The sequence below is a fragment of the Oreochromis niloticus genome, linkage group LG7, assembly GCF_001858045.2.
Source record: "Oreochromis niloticus isolate F11D_XX linkage group LG7, O_niloticus_UMD_NMBU, whole genome shotgun sequence".
Classification (NCBI taxonomy): domain Eukaryota; kingdom Metazoa; phylum Chordata; class Actinopteri; order Cichliformes; family Cichlidae; genus Oreochromis; species Oreochromis niloticus.
In genome coordinates, this window is record NC_031972.2 from 59,853,802 (window position 1) to 59,868,801 (window position 15,000).

Genomic DNA, 15,000 nt, shown 5'->3' on the forward strand with positions numbered 1-15,000 from the left:
AAATCCGCTTTATCAGAATTGATGTAAAAGGCTGACTTAAATACAAACTCAATATTTAGTTTAACTTATTTAAAGTTCTTTGAAAACACTTTGGTCTTTTTTATTGTAGCCTTTTCAAAAACTGTATATTATTACTTCTATTTTTTCTAACCAGACTGGATAACAAATTGGTCTATACTTCTGTAAAGTAATATGCAGAATAAATCTCAACAATCAATCAACAGGCTATGATAAAAATCTTAGCTTTTAAGTAGACTTTGTGTAAATCTTTCAGATATTTAAAATGTAAAGCAAATATAAGGAGCTGTGATGGTGTGGTGATCAGATGACAGGCGAAGGGGATTCTTCAGCTGGACGTTCTGCAGCAGTCAGGAAACAGGAAGTCTGGGTTCTCAGGTCAGCCTCTTGATGACAATTGTAACTGAATACTTACACTGAGTGACAAAAAAGGGTTTGTCCTTAAATAATAATAGTAAAAACTTGTAGTCAAATGTCAAGCCAATGAAACAGACTTGAAAAATGTATTTGAATCAAATTTAATATTTATGTGAATACAGCATCCTGAATGTATGTATTACAAAATAACCAGATTATCTTACTACAAAGAAAAATCTCAAAAGGTGTGTATTTTATATAATTTATCAAAGTAATTGCACTTGTAAGCCAAACTATCAGTGTTTATTTCAAAGTGTAATGCAAAATTAAAATGACAAATGTAGGGCTCTGTAAGTAGTTTCTACAGTGAGTTCTACTGTACTGTAATTCTACTACTGTATATTCAACTTTTTACTTGTAATTTCCAGCAAAATGAGTGGATATGAGAGAGTTTAACGACAGGAAAGAAGGAGCAGTGAGAGCGGAGATCTCTCAGAATTCTGAAAACAGATCGACGAAGTTCTGGTAACTTCAATTCCAAAAACTTGGTTTCTTGTCAAACTTGGTTTCTTGTCAAACTTGGTTTCTTGTCAAACTTGGTTTCTTGTCAAACTTAGATTGCTTTTCAACTCAGGTTCAAGCTTGTCAAATTAGATAGAGCTCATGGCGGAGAAATGATAGAAGATAGAATGGCTTGTCAAAAAAGATGGAGCAGGGAGAGGGAGAGTGATAGGACAGACTGAAATTGCTTGTTAATTGCTTGTCAACGATAGAGGGAGAGGGTTTTCTGCAGCAGGTCACCTGTAAGACAAAAAGAGACTGGAATTAGGCATATTTTCAATAAACATGGCTTTCCAGTATTTTTCGGACTATAAGTCACACTTAAAATCCTTTAGTTTTCTCAAAAATTAACAGTTTACCTTACATATTAATTCTGGCTGTGCTTAGTGACCTCAACCCAATTTTATGTGCTACATGGCGCTCAAACATCAGTCAAAATGTTTTAGTACGACTTTGGAAAGCTACAAAGCTGCACCGTTTGATGGATTGTTGGAGCATTACAGCTACAGTAGTCAGGTGCCTCGCGGAGTAATTCGTATTGTGCTTAAACATAATATTATGGTGTGTGTATGAGGACCTGGCATCTGTTTAGAGACATGTGTACGAAGCAGATTTCAAACCGATCAATCCATGAAGAATTTGATAGATTTGTGGAAGAGTACTGAACAGAATAAGTGAGTGTACTGTTCTGTGTTACCACTGAAAAATGTTTAGAGTTATGAATGCACATTATAATCCGAAAAATACAGTACATACAGGGCTTTACATATTGAAGAGTTCCACAGTAAATTATTGGACTGAACTTATTGAAAATGCTCAAAAATGGTGGTGGAACTATTCTAAAGAAATTTTTACATTCTATTAACATAATAAGGACAAACAGTATCTATAAACTTAAACCAAGATGTGCTGCTACAATAACCTACTGTAAATATCATATGGTCCAACAAAACCCATACACGGAGGTTAGAAGAGACAGTTTCAGGCCACCTGCTTCACTCAAATTTGTGCAATATCACATGTTCCTTAATCCCCAAAGTTCTCAAATCATTGTTTCTGTGTGTACTTACCTGGGACAACAGTATATCATAATATCTGGGCACACAGAAACAGGGATTTGAGATCCATTAACATAAAAGTAAACAATACTTTACTCAGTATGACTTTTGGCAAAATGAGAAATTTGGAGATGTATGGTTCCTACAAAGCAGTTTCTACATATTTCAGTCACATGTGGGGCATGTTTAATACACAGCCATAAGCACTCCACTAAATCTAGGACATACTTATAATGGCCAATATCAAGGTCTAATTAAAATGTAGTATGATGATAATTTCTTTGTAGATCATTTAATCATAAAATACAGAAATGAGTGCTGTAACTGTGCTTTTGATTTTTTTCCAATCATCAACAAAATCTTTAATTAAAAGACTAATTCAAAGAGCAGATTTCAGAAAGTGAATTAATTTCATGAAGGGAAAGAAGCTTTTGAAATCCGCAAGGCCCTACTTGTACCTAAACTGCTGTTCATGAGCTAATCTAATGTGGAAAAAGATGCGCTGCTACAATAACCTACAGACCTCTGTAGGTCTGGAAATGTTTACACAGGCTTTTCTAGAATTTGATGACTTTTGATGATCACCAATAGCTGTGCTGACTCACAGCACTACACCGAATCTCCTATAATGAGAAACATTTCCCAGCACTGCACCTCAGACAAACCTTTACTTACCAGACTTGAGACGATCAGATCAGCAGTCTAAAGAAAGGAAACAATACATCAGGTCACTGTTTGATGATTCAGACTGTAGAGCCTCTTCACACACAATCCAATTGACTGTGACACAAATTAACTAGTAAAATCCTCAATTACTTTACTTTTTTAAGTTCACTGTAGTCTAAAGAGGAGATAATTGAACTGCAGGGTCTCACATGTGCAGGAAGGTAGGAGGTACCAAATATTTCCTACACAGAAGCCTTGTGGCTCCAACATTTTCTACGACAGGTCAGTTCTAATAAAGTGTGAAAAACCACAACTTTTAATGTCCTTTCAGGTTAAAAACATTAAATACAAAGTAATTCTTTAAATCAGAAGCAACAGAAAACCTCATCATGTTTTGGTTAGTCTGATATGACTATGCAAATCCTAAAATACATATAAATATTGACATGTTACCATAACAGACTTGCACCATGTTTTGTGATTAAAAGGAAATGTCTTAAAATATTACACTACAAAATCCTTTCATTGTACCAGTTGCTAGGAATATTTATGTATTTTGCAATGTCCCTTTTTGGCAACATTTCTATTTAATTTTAAAACAAATTATATTCACTAAATAAGTAATAAACTAATTAGACACACTGGTTGTAATGTACCTAACAATTTTCACTCACACCTCTGGTTCTATTCGTTTTTATTATTGCTTAACTGTTAAAGCTATTACTTATACCGAGTCAGGCAAAATACTTCTATAGTGTTCTGACTTTAATGTAACACATCAGCAGAATTTGAGAGACAATATAAATCAATACCCGTGCAGCTCTTAAGTGTTTGAGCAACCACTTATACTGACTCCCCTAAAACACTTTAATCCACAAACATAAGTACAAAATGAACAACTGTATAAAGACATCTGACATTTAGCTATGTTTGGATTTGATAAGCCATAAGAAATTTAAATCATACATAAATGGGCTATTAAACTTCAGGGACATTTTCAGGGACATTCAGAGGCCCTGTGTGGGGTCTTTGCTGCTACACGTAATAAATCCTGACTTTATGTTTTTGCCAATCAGTAAATGGAAACATATCACAAAAAGTCAAACTACTGTATGCAAGTCGTCAAACGTGCTACGCAATGCCAGGTTCATACTGCTTCAGTTACAATCACTGTTTACTTACCAGCAAAGGCAAAACCAAAGATCTCTTTCACTCTGTGTAACAAAAGACAAAGCACAAAAATACAGAATGAGACAACTCAGATCAGCATCACAGTCAATACTACATCACTCTGTGTATGTCTGTGAAGGTTCTCAGTCATCCAGGTCATCGTAGTGAAAGGAGTTTGCAAAGAAAAGCGTCTGGACTTCTTTAAGTTGCTTGAAGACGTTTCACCTCTCATCCGAGAAGCTTCTTCAGTTCTAAGGTCAAATGAGGTCAATGAGCTCACCTGAAACCCTGGCTGATTAGGTCCCACACCCGCTTTCACACCTTGGCTCATGTGATTAGAGGATCACCAGGGGGTCCTTTGTCCCTCTTTGGGGGGATCCTCCCACTGGGTTTAAATCTGGGACTCTCGGCCATTTGACCTTAGAACTGAAGAAGCTTCTCGGATGAGAGGTGAAACGTCTTCAAGCAACTTAAAGAAGTCCAGACACTTTTCTTTGCAAACTCCTTTGATCACTCTGTGTAGTCCAAAAGATTCAGTACACGTCTTTGTTTACCACAGCTGGAATACAAACAACTCACTTCTTTTTTCTACACCTTATTAAAGATTACTGTCTTCATTAAGGTAATATGTGGTTTCATCCATTTGTAATAAGCCACACAAGTTTCTCAGTTATGTGATAGCTCTATTAGTTTGGTGCTATTAGATAACACAGTAGATGTAAAAAGCAATGATTTGCTACACCTAGCACTGCACACTTTATCAAATTGTGACATCACAATTTAAAAGCATGAACAATCATAAATGAAAGCTTGGGTGATATATTTGTAGGCTTCAACGTTTGAGTTGGTCTGCATTCAAATTCTTCCCCAAAATATTATCACCTGCACACAGTGTCATTTAGTATCATTTAATATGCTGTTGTTTTAAATATCTACATATCATATTAATAATATTAATGGTGCACTGCTGCATTTTATTTATTTGAAGGTGGCTGCAGGTGTAGGTTTTATTTAAAAAACAACCTGCACAAACAAGTGTTTGTTAAACAGTTCTTAAAAATGAACAAAAAAACTAAAATTAATTAATTAAAAAAACTTCTTCTTGCTAAGAGATGTTATTATATTATGTGTTTTATCCTCAGCTCTCTCTCCCTTCTGTTAATTAACCTATAAAACAAACACACAGGCATGACTCTTTTTCTCCCGGCTTTCAGTCAGAGGCGGTAAAATGGCTCCTTTGAAGTTGCCGACCATGCTGCTTCAGCAGCTAATCAATGGTTCTAAGATGGCGGCTTATTACCTTACAACCTAAAGAATGAGGCCGTTTTAACTGACTGATTTGTGAAGAGGAGAACTAACTTCAGCTTCTCTAATAGACTCAGAAACACTAACACACCGAATGAACCAGATACAACACAATAACTGTATTAAACAATCAAATGAAACATATTCATTTCACACTGGGCCTATAGGAGCTAGGCTAGGCGTTAGCACTTGGTTGTTAGGGCTAGCTTACCACTTCTTTTAAATACTAAAATTAAAATGTTTCACTAAAAAAAGCAGCCATTGTGTTACTTCAACATGACTTATACTTCGACTGGCTTCATAAGTCACTAACAACAACTGGGTAAATCACTCAAACAGCTTATAGACATTTCATTTCAGAGAAGAGAGACGGAGAAGTAGCGCTTACCGGCAGGGATGAGCAGAGAGTGGGCGGAGCTTCAGGAGTCAGCCGGAGACGTAAAAAAAAAAAGAGGCATTCACGGGTAGTGGGAAACTCCGCCATTACACAAAATTGGCATTGAAAATGTGAAACATATATGTAAATTTAAACATTAATATACTAGTTTTTTTGCAACAAAAAACAACTAGTAGAAATTTAATTCTATAAGTTTAAAAAATGTTTCAAACAGGATTCTTTGAATTTGAAATAATGGTTAAAAGACATAAATAAACATAAGGTCATTATGTTAAAATGTACTGTATTATGATAGATTTATTTAACTGACTGCAGTAATAAGAACAGTCTTCTCCTGAACACCAACACCAAGGAGCTGGTGTTGGTGTTCACCTAAGCATTCTCACAGGACAGTAGGAGCTGCAGAGGCTCACCTCACTGCACTGCAGGAGTCAGAGGTTCAGGAGGTCCTTTAACCCCACTGCCATGAGACTTTTTAACAGTGACTCCTGACATGTTCATAGCACATTTATTTATTTTATTCTAATACGTATTGGTTGTAATCATATGAATTCTGACCTAAATGGACTTGCACCCACTTCTTCACCCCTGCTGCAGTGAGGTAAAGGTGTGGCTGTCTAAACAAGACTCTTCAGTGAGGGTTTTAAAGACAACCATCTAAACCAGGGGTCAGCAACATTTAAGACCCAAAGAGCCATTTGGACCAGGCTTGCACGGAAAATAAAGCACTGGGAGCCACAAATACTTTTTGACATCTAAAATGAACATAACACTGCACACATTGTTTTTTACCTTTATGCTTTGTATAAACAACTATAGTGTGTTGCGTATGAAATCCACGAAATGCTACAAAGCAAATGAAATTTTATTCATTTAATGGACATTTTGAATTCTTAAAAAATAACAAAAAATAAAAGCATCCAGTTGATGGTCTCTCTTAAATGAATTAAAAAGCTGAACTTGAATTGTCCATGTATCAAACAAAAACTGATCCTTATATCACCTTTGGGCTTTCGGGGCATATAGAACCTTCACCTGAATTTAAAAAATAATTGGAAAAAAGCACTATGCTCTTAAAAAATGAATAATAAATATTCGCAAAATATCTATATAAATATTTTATGTGGCCTGCAGTGCCCCTGCAAGAGAGGTGGTCGCACCTGACGTCATCTGCAATCACGCCTCGCCACCTTAAAGTCTGTACTCTCTCTGCTGTTGTGTTATGTGTCGGGCTGTGTGCTGTGTGTACGTTTCCTAACCGTAGGGGCTACAACTGTCATTCTTATACCATTTTGTTGAGAAGAGATGGGTGAATCTTCAAGTGTTGAACATTTATATTTAAAATATGAATTATTAAACATATATAGACAATTGGCTGGCTGGGAAGTCACGCAGGCCTGGATATGTAAATTTGAATATTACAGTCCTCACCGAGGATTGACTCCCTGGGGAGCTGGCAGAAATATATATAAATATTATGACTACCCAGAAATACTTCATTTAGTAGAAATACTATGTTTTAGCACAAATACTATAAAATGGCAGAAATACTGTACTTAAGCAGAAATACTATATTAAGTACAAATCCTATAAAAAGCAGAAATACTGTACTATGATTTGGTAGAAAAAGTATAATTAATCAAAAATACTATATTTGGCAGAAATACTATGTTTTAGCAGAAATACTATATTTAGCACAAATCTTATAAAATAGCAGAAATAGCATGATTTAGCAGAAGTGCTGTATTTAGCACAAATCTTATAAAATAGCAGAAATGGTATGATTTAGCAGAAATGCTTTATTTAGCACAAATACTGAAAAGCAGCAGAAATGCTATGACTTAGCACAATAGTAATAACTTAAATAGAAAAATTGGAAAAGCAAAATGGACAGCTGAAAAAAATCCTGAACATGCTAAGGGTCCCTCAAATGTAATTGTTCAATGAAAAAAAATCAGCAAAAGTATAACAGTCACACAATCACAAATATGGACACATATGGAAACACACATGCACAGAGAGACACACACAGGATCAAATTCAGTCAACCAGTCTAAATATATTGAATTTAAATCATATAACAAGATGCTCCTATAAAAAGGCTCTCTCTCCCTCTCTCTCTCTCTCACACACACACACACACACACACACACACACACACACACAGAGGGAGAGAGAAGCAAGTTTCTAGGTCAGTCAAGCAGCCTGGGAGCTGATCAATTTGAATCCACCAATCAGAGAGGCTGTGTACTTTTTCCCGCCAAAACAGGTGCACTCTTACACACATGAAGGAACAGAGAGAGACAGGATTTTTGCAGTCTATTTCTCATAGTGAGGACTCCCTTCAAACAAATGACCATAATTTCTTAACCGTAGGGGCTAGAACGGTCATTCTTACACTGTTTTGTTCAGAAGAGATGGGGAAATCTTTAAGTGTTGACAATTTATCATTAAAATATGAATTATTGAAGATATTTGACTTCTAATACACCATAACTGAGTAGAGGCGAAGCGAAAACTGCCTTGACTTGCCCTCAAACAATGCTTTCTAACTCTAAATCTATTTGGAGTATCGATATCATTCTTTCACCCTAAGAGACAGCAGGCTTTGGTGAACAGTCATGGAAATTTTCAGGTCTCTGTGGAAATCTATCAAAAAGATATGACGAGAGAAAAAAGTGTCTCATTTCCAGAGTTTGAAATCTGAAGAAATCTGAGCGAGGGACGAATTTCCTACCCTCAAACAAACCTAATTCATGGCCAAATGGTAATAGATGAGAAAACAATTCTTGAATTGTGAGCATCAGGAGTGTCTGAAGATATATTGGCACAAGCCTCATGTCTTAACTTCGCTTCGTTGGGGAGATATGACGATTCGAAAATGCCTCTCATTACAGAAATCAAGCGGTGATTTTAAACGAACTCTCCATTGACTTTCTATGGGGATTTTTGAGACTTTGTGTTGGTCTGAGGAGATTTGCCAAAATTCTATAAATCCCACAACAATGATAGTGACATTTTCTGAAAGCCAGCAAAAATACCTACGTTTTGATGTATAATTTGTGTGGGTTGAGTGGAAATTGAGCGAGTAGCAAGAAGTTGTTCGGACATGAAGAGAAAATTGCCAAAGATACAGTGGCTCACTTAGAACCAACTGCATAGCAACCATAACAACGCATGTATTTTGTGAAAAATCACAAAAATGAAACTGAAAACTTAAACAGGGATAAGATGAAAATGGTAACAGATATGAAAAAGCTGAATCATTCATAAATAGCAAAATAATTTGAGAACATTTTAAAGTTTGAATGGTTGTTCTAGGTGAAAGTAGGACAAAGTAGTTAAGTTTCAAAAACAAGCAAGTTTTAGCAGAATTGTGGAAGTTTTCCATTCATTTCAATGGGACAAAAAAAAGCATAAAAAGCTTAATATTTTAAAAAGTATAATAGCAAAAAATACCAAAAGTCATAGCGATCATTAGCAGAAATAGCAGAATAGGTTAAAATTTGAACGGTGAAAATCGGCTGAAATCTGTGGAAGTAGATAAGTGCCAAAAAAAGTACAAAAAAGTGGCAACTAGAATAATAATAATAATAAAGTATAAAGAATAAAGAGAAACAGGAACTCAATAGTGTGGATGCCTAAAGCATCCACACAATAATAATAATAAAGTATAAAGAATAAAGAGAAACAGGAACTCAATAGTGTGGATGCCTAAAGCATCCACACAATAAAGTAGGATAATAATAATAAAGAATAAAGAGAAACAGGAACTCAATAGTGTGGATGCATAAAGCATCCACACAATAAAGAGAAACAGGAAAACAATAGTGTGGATGCCTTAAAGCATCCACACAATAACTAGAAAAATTTGCATTTCCTGCGAAAATGCAGTGTGGATGCTGTAATGCTGAAGCTGTCTGCTGAAACTAGCAGAAAAAGCTGAAAAGTTGCAGAATTTGTAAAAGCTTTGCAGAAGCAAAGGAACTTTGCTAAAATGTAGTAACTTAGCAGAACTGTAATATCTTAGAGGAAACATAATACTTGGCAAAAATACAATAGCATAGCAGAACTTAGCAGAAATATTGTAACTTACCAGAAACACGATAACTTCTCAAAAATACAAGAATTTAGGAGAAATTGTATAAGATAACAGAAAGAATATATTTAGCCAAACATTCTTAAACATTAGAATAGAATAGAATTCAACTTTATTGTCATTGCACATGTCACAGGTACAGGGCAACGAAATGTTTACAGAAATACTATGATTTAGAAAAACAGTACAACATAGCAGAAATGCTGCGATTTACCAGAGACACTGTAAAATACTATTAATATTGAAATTTAAAAAAAACATACTATGTTTTAGCACAAATACTGTAATTTGACAGAAATACTATCATTTGGCAGAAATACTATGTTTCAGCAGAAATACTCTGGTTTAGAACAAATATTATAACATAGCAGAAATAAAATTATATAGCAGAAATGCTATATTTAGAAAGAAAAATATAATATAGTAGAAATACTATGATTTAGCAGAAATACTGTAATCAGCACATATACTGTAACATGACAGAAATTCCTCCACTTAGTAGTAATACTATAACATAAAACAAATGTTATGATTTGGCACAAAAACCATAATTTGGCAAAATACTATGATTTAGCAGAAATACTATGATTGAGCAGAAGTACTAAGATGTAGTAAAAGTACTTTGATTTAACAGAAATACAATTATGGAGGAGTAATACTTTAAAATGGGAGAAATATTGATACACACACATACACAGAGCCTAAAGGGAAGAGTATTTGTGCCATGGAGTGTTAACAAGAATCTGAGGTCCATATTAGAAAAGCTGCTAAAATCATAAATGTTTGCAGAATTGGGAAAGAGAGCGAGCGCCTGGAAAACAGGGTGATGAGCAGTCAGAATTAGATTGCGGTGAGAGGCGAAAAACGCCATTTTTTGGAGTTATAAAACGTCGTGTAACTCAAAAACTCGGTGGACTAGAAGCATAATTCTTGTACTGGGTGAATCAGCGTACTTTGGTGTACTTTGACTGTGATTTGCATTGCTCTTTGTACATCTGTCGCTGAGATATGACGAGAGAAGAAAGGGCAGACCTCAGATATGATTGGCTAGCTGGGAAGCCGTCCAGACCCTGATTTGTAAATTTGAATGTCTCATCCCTCAGATATGATTGGCTGGCTGGGAAGCCGTGCAGGCCCTGATATGTAAATTTGAATGCCTCAGTCCTCACAGAGGATTGGCTGCCTGGGGACCTGGCAGAAATATATAGAAATACTATGATTAAGCATAAATACTACATTTAGCAGAAATACTATATTAAGCACAAATCCTATAATAAGCAGAAGTACTATATTAAGCAAAAATCCTATAAAAAGCGGAAATACTATATTAAGCAACATAAATATCCTATAAAAATCCTATAAAAAGCAAAAATACTGTACTATGATTTGGTAGAAAAACTATAATTAATCAGAAATACTATATTTAGCACAAATCTTATAAAACAGCAGAAATGCTATGATTTAGCACAATAGTAATAACTTAAACAGAAAAATTGGAAAAGCAAAATGGACAGCTGAAAGAATGCTGAACATGTTGAGGGTCCCTCAAATATACTTGTTAAAAGAAAAAAATCAGCAAAAAACAAAATATATAACAGCCACACAATCATAAATATGGACACATATGGAAACACACATGCACAGAGAGAGACACACACAAGATCCAATTCAGTCAACCAGTCTAAATATATTGAATTTGAATCTTACAATGAGATCATCCCATAAAACGGCTTTCTCTCTCTCTCTCTCTCTCTCTCTCTCTCTCTCTCTGTCACACACACACACACACACACACACACACACACACACACACACACACACACAGGGAGAGAGAAGTAAGTTTCCAGCTCAGTCAAGCAGCCTGGGAGCTGCTGAATTTGAATCCACCAATCAGAGAGCCTGTGCACTTTTTCCCGCCAAAACAGGTGCAGCCGTTTTTACACACACAGAGCACAGAGACAGGATTTCTGCAGTGAATTTCTCATAGTGAGGATTCCTCTCAAACAAATGGCCATAATTTCCTAACCGTAGGGGCTAGAACGGTCATTCTTACACCGTTTTGTTCAGAAGAGATGAGGGAATCTTACAGTGTTGACAATTTATCATTAAAATATGAATTTTTAAAGATATTTGACTTGTAATGCACCATAACTGAGTAGAGGCGAAGCAAAAACTGCCTTGACCTGCCCTCAAACAAAGCTTTCTAACTCTAAATATATTTGGAGTATCAATATCATTTTTTCACCGGAAGAGACAGCAGGCTTTGGTGAACAATCTTGGAAATTTTCAGGTGTCTGTTGATATCCATTAAAAAGATATGACGAGAGAAAAAAGTGGATCATTTCCAGAGTTTGAAATCTGAAGAAATCTGAGCGAACGATGAATTTCCTACCCTCAAACAAGTCTAACTCATTTCAGAACGGTAATAGGTGAGAAAGAAATTCTTGAATTGTGAGCGTCAGGAGTGTCTGAAGATATACTGGGACAAGCCTCATGTTTTAACTTCGCTTCGTTAAGGAGATATGACGATTCGAATATGCCTCTCATTGCAGAAATCAAGCGGTGATTTTGAACAAACTCTCCATTGACTTTCTATGGAGAGTTTTCAGACTTTGTGTTGGTCTGAGGAGATTTGCCAAAATTCTATATATCCCACAACCATGATAGTGGCATTTTCGGAAAGCCAGCAAAAATACCTACGTTTTGATGTATAATTTGTGGAAGTTGAGTGAAAATTGAGCAAGTAGCAAGAAGTTGTTCGGACATGAAGAGAAGACTGCAAAACCTTCAGTGGCACACTGGAAGCCAAGTGCATAGCAACCATAACAACGCATGTATTTTGTGAAAAATCACAATTTTGCAACTCAAAACTTTAAGAGGCATAAAAGTAAAACGGTAAAAGATTTGAAAAAGCTGATTTATTCCTAAATAGCCCAATAATTTGAGAACATTTTAAAGTTTGAATGGTTGTTCTACGTGAAAGTAGGAAAAAGTAGTTAAGTTTCAAAAACAAGCAAGTTTTAGCAGAATTGCGGAAGTTTCCCATTCATTTCAATGGGACAAATTAAGCTTAATATTTTAAAAAGTATAATAGTATAAAATACCAAAAGACATAGCCATCATTAGCAGAAATAGCAGAATAGTTTAAAATTTGAACGGTGAAAATCGGCTGAAAATTGTGGAAGTAGATCCACGGCGAAAAGTGTACGGAAGTCCCAAGAGGAACTCAATAGTGTGGATGCCTCCAGCATCCACACAATAATAATAATAAAGAATAAAGAGAAACAGGAACTCAATAGTGTGGATGCCTCCAGCATCCACACAATAAAGAGAAACAGGAACTCAATAGTGTGGATGCCTCCAGCATCCACACAATAAAGAGAAACAGCAACTCAATAGTGTGGAAGCCCTTTGAGGGCATCCACACAATAATAAAGTATAAAGAATAAAGAGAAACAGGAACTCAATAGTGTGGATGCATAAAGCATCCACACAATAAAGTGAAACAGGAACTCAATAGTGTGGATGCCTCCAGCATCCACACAATGAAGAGAAACAGGAACTCAATAGTGTGGATGCCTCCAGCATCCACACAATAAAGTATAAAGAATAAAGAGAAACAGGAACTCAATAGTGTGGATGCTTAAAGCATCCACACAATAAAGAATAAAGAGAAACAGGAACTCAATAGTGTGGAAGCCCTTTAGGGCATCCACACAATAATAACTAGAAAGCGAAAATTTCAGAAGAAATTTTATGTGTGCCTATGCCGCTGCTAATCACTGTAGTTTGCCATTCATACGGCTACAGAGAGCAAAACTCAGAAGAGCAGCCATTCTCCACCATGAACTATGGTAAAAACAAACACCGCTCACGCTTCACAGATGACAGCTTACAGTTTTGTGTAAAGATGAAGTTACTTTGTACAGCGCCGATTTGCAGACGCTGTGCACACAGGTTCATGAGCAGAAGTCCCATTGTACCACGGCAGACCCGACAATGTTTGCATGAACACACTTTGAAGCATTACATTATAGACCACTTTTCACACATGCATTCACTTTTTGTTTTTTGTTATTTTTACACAGTGTTCTGAATTATGAACAATGGTCTACAGCCAATCCTGTGTATTATTATACAAACTTTGGTTGTGAGATTCAGATAACTATTTAATAAAAGCTAAATATTTTATATGAGAGTAAGAAAGAAAAGTATATCTTTGTGTCCATCTTTCTCTGTTAATGCCCTAGCTCCCCCCCCCAAAAGCTTTGCTAGATCCGCCCCTGCACAGTTACCAGCTGTCAGCTACACAAAAAAGGAGCTTGGTCTTTGTCTCTCAGAAACAACTCATAACTTCCCTTCAACTCATTCATGTCACCTAAAGTGTAAACCTGTTTCTCCATCACCAGTTCAGCTCTGATGATTCAGTAAGGACATCTCCTGATTTCATCTTCATGCTCCAGCAAACATCAGCTGATACTAGAAATTAAAATCAAAAGAATTCTAACAACAGCTGATCAAGCTTAAACGTGCTGCTGTTGTTTAGCGCGATAAATAAGAGCGAACAGCCGATCATTGATCACTTTCATGATTGACGTTTCAACACGCGAGAGAATGACAGGGGAGGCTTCGTAACGACAGAATAAATCATAATGTTTTCTCTGAATGTGGGACGATTCCGTTTGTACGGCACGGCAACTCTATGAACTAACCCTAATGAATAAAATAAAGTCCAACGTCAGTAACTTAGTGCGCACACAGCTGTATATAAACTCCCGTGGCAGTACGATTGTAAAAGGTCAACGAAAATAAATTACACCTAAACTCGGTTTATATCTGACCCAAATAGAGTGCAGTTCATAACTTCTTACCTGAAATTCAGTTCACCTCACGCTCCTGCCTTCGGTTTCCAGCATCATCTGCCCATATAAACGAAAAATAAGTCCAGCTAAAACACATACTGTCGGCGAGCGACCGGGTGCTGACACGAGTTTCACCCGCCTCAATATAAGCCAAGCCTGGGTGCTTTTTCACGAAGGGTCGCTAGCGGCGCGAGCTAACTATGCTAGCGGCGCTAGCTAGCTAGCTAGCCGGCTATCAGCAACACATAAGAGAACTGCTGCTAAATAAACTACACCTAAACTCGGTTTATATCTGACCCAAATAGAGTGCAGGTCATAACTTCTTACCTGAAATTCAGTTCACCTCACGCTCCTGCCTTCGCTTTCCCTGATCCACGATTGACCTCCGCGTTAGCAAACACTGGTCGATCAGCGGTCGCGGCATGTCCTTTCTGTCATACACCGGTGGATAGCTGCCCACTGTTGTAGCTCCGCATTATAGCACCACCAAACAACTCAGTTATTTTT

The 15,000-nt window shown here is 36.4% G+C and overlaps 1 protein-coding gene and 1 long non-coding RNA gene across 2 annotated transcripts in view; both read right to left on the reverse strand.

Moving 5' to 3' along the window:
* ptprjb.1 (protein tyrosine phosphatase receptor type Jb, tandem duplicate 1) overlaps window positions 1-15,000 on the reverse strand; it is a 104,883-nt gene that overhangs the window by 18,302 nt on the left and 71,581 nt on the right. The window lies entirely within an intron of this gene.
* LOC109202931 (uncharacterized) lies at window positions 551-3,975 on the reverse strand. The gene is made up of 3 exons (XR_002062945.2): window positions 3,843-3,975; window positions 2,670-2,696; window positions 551-1,176 (listed from the first exon to the last, which is right to left on the reverse strand). It is a non-coding gene; the product is annotated as an uncharacterized LOC109202931 (long non-coding RNA).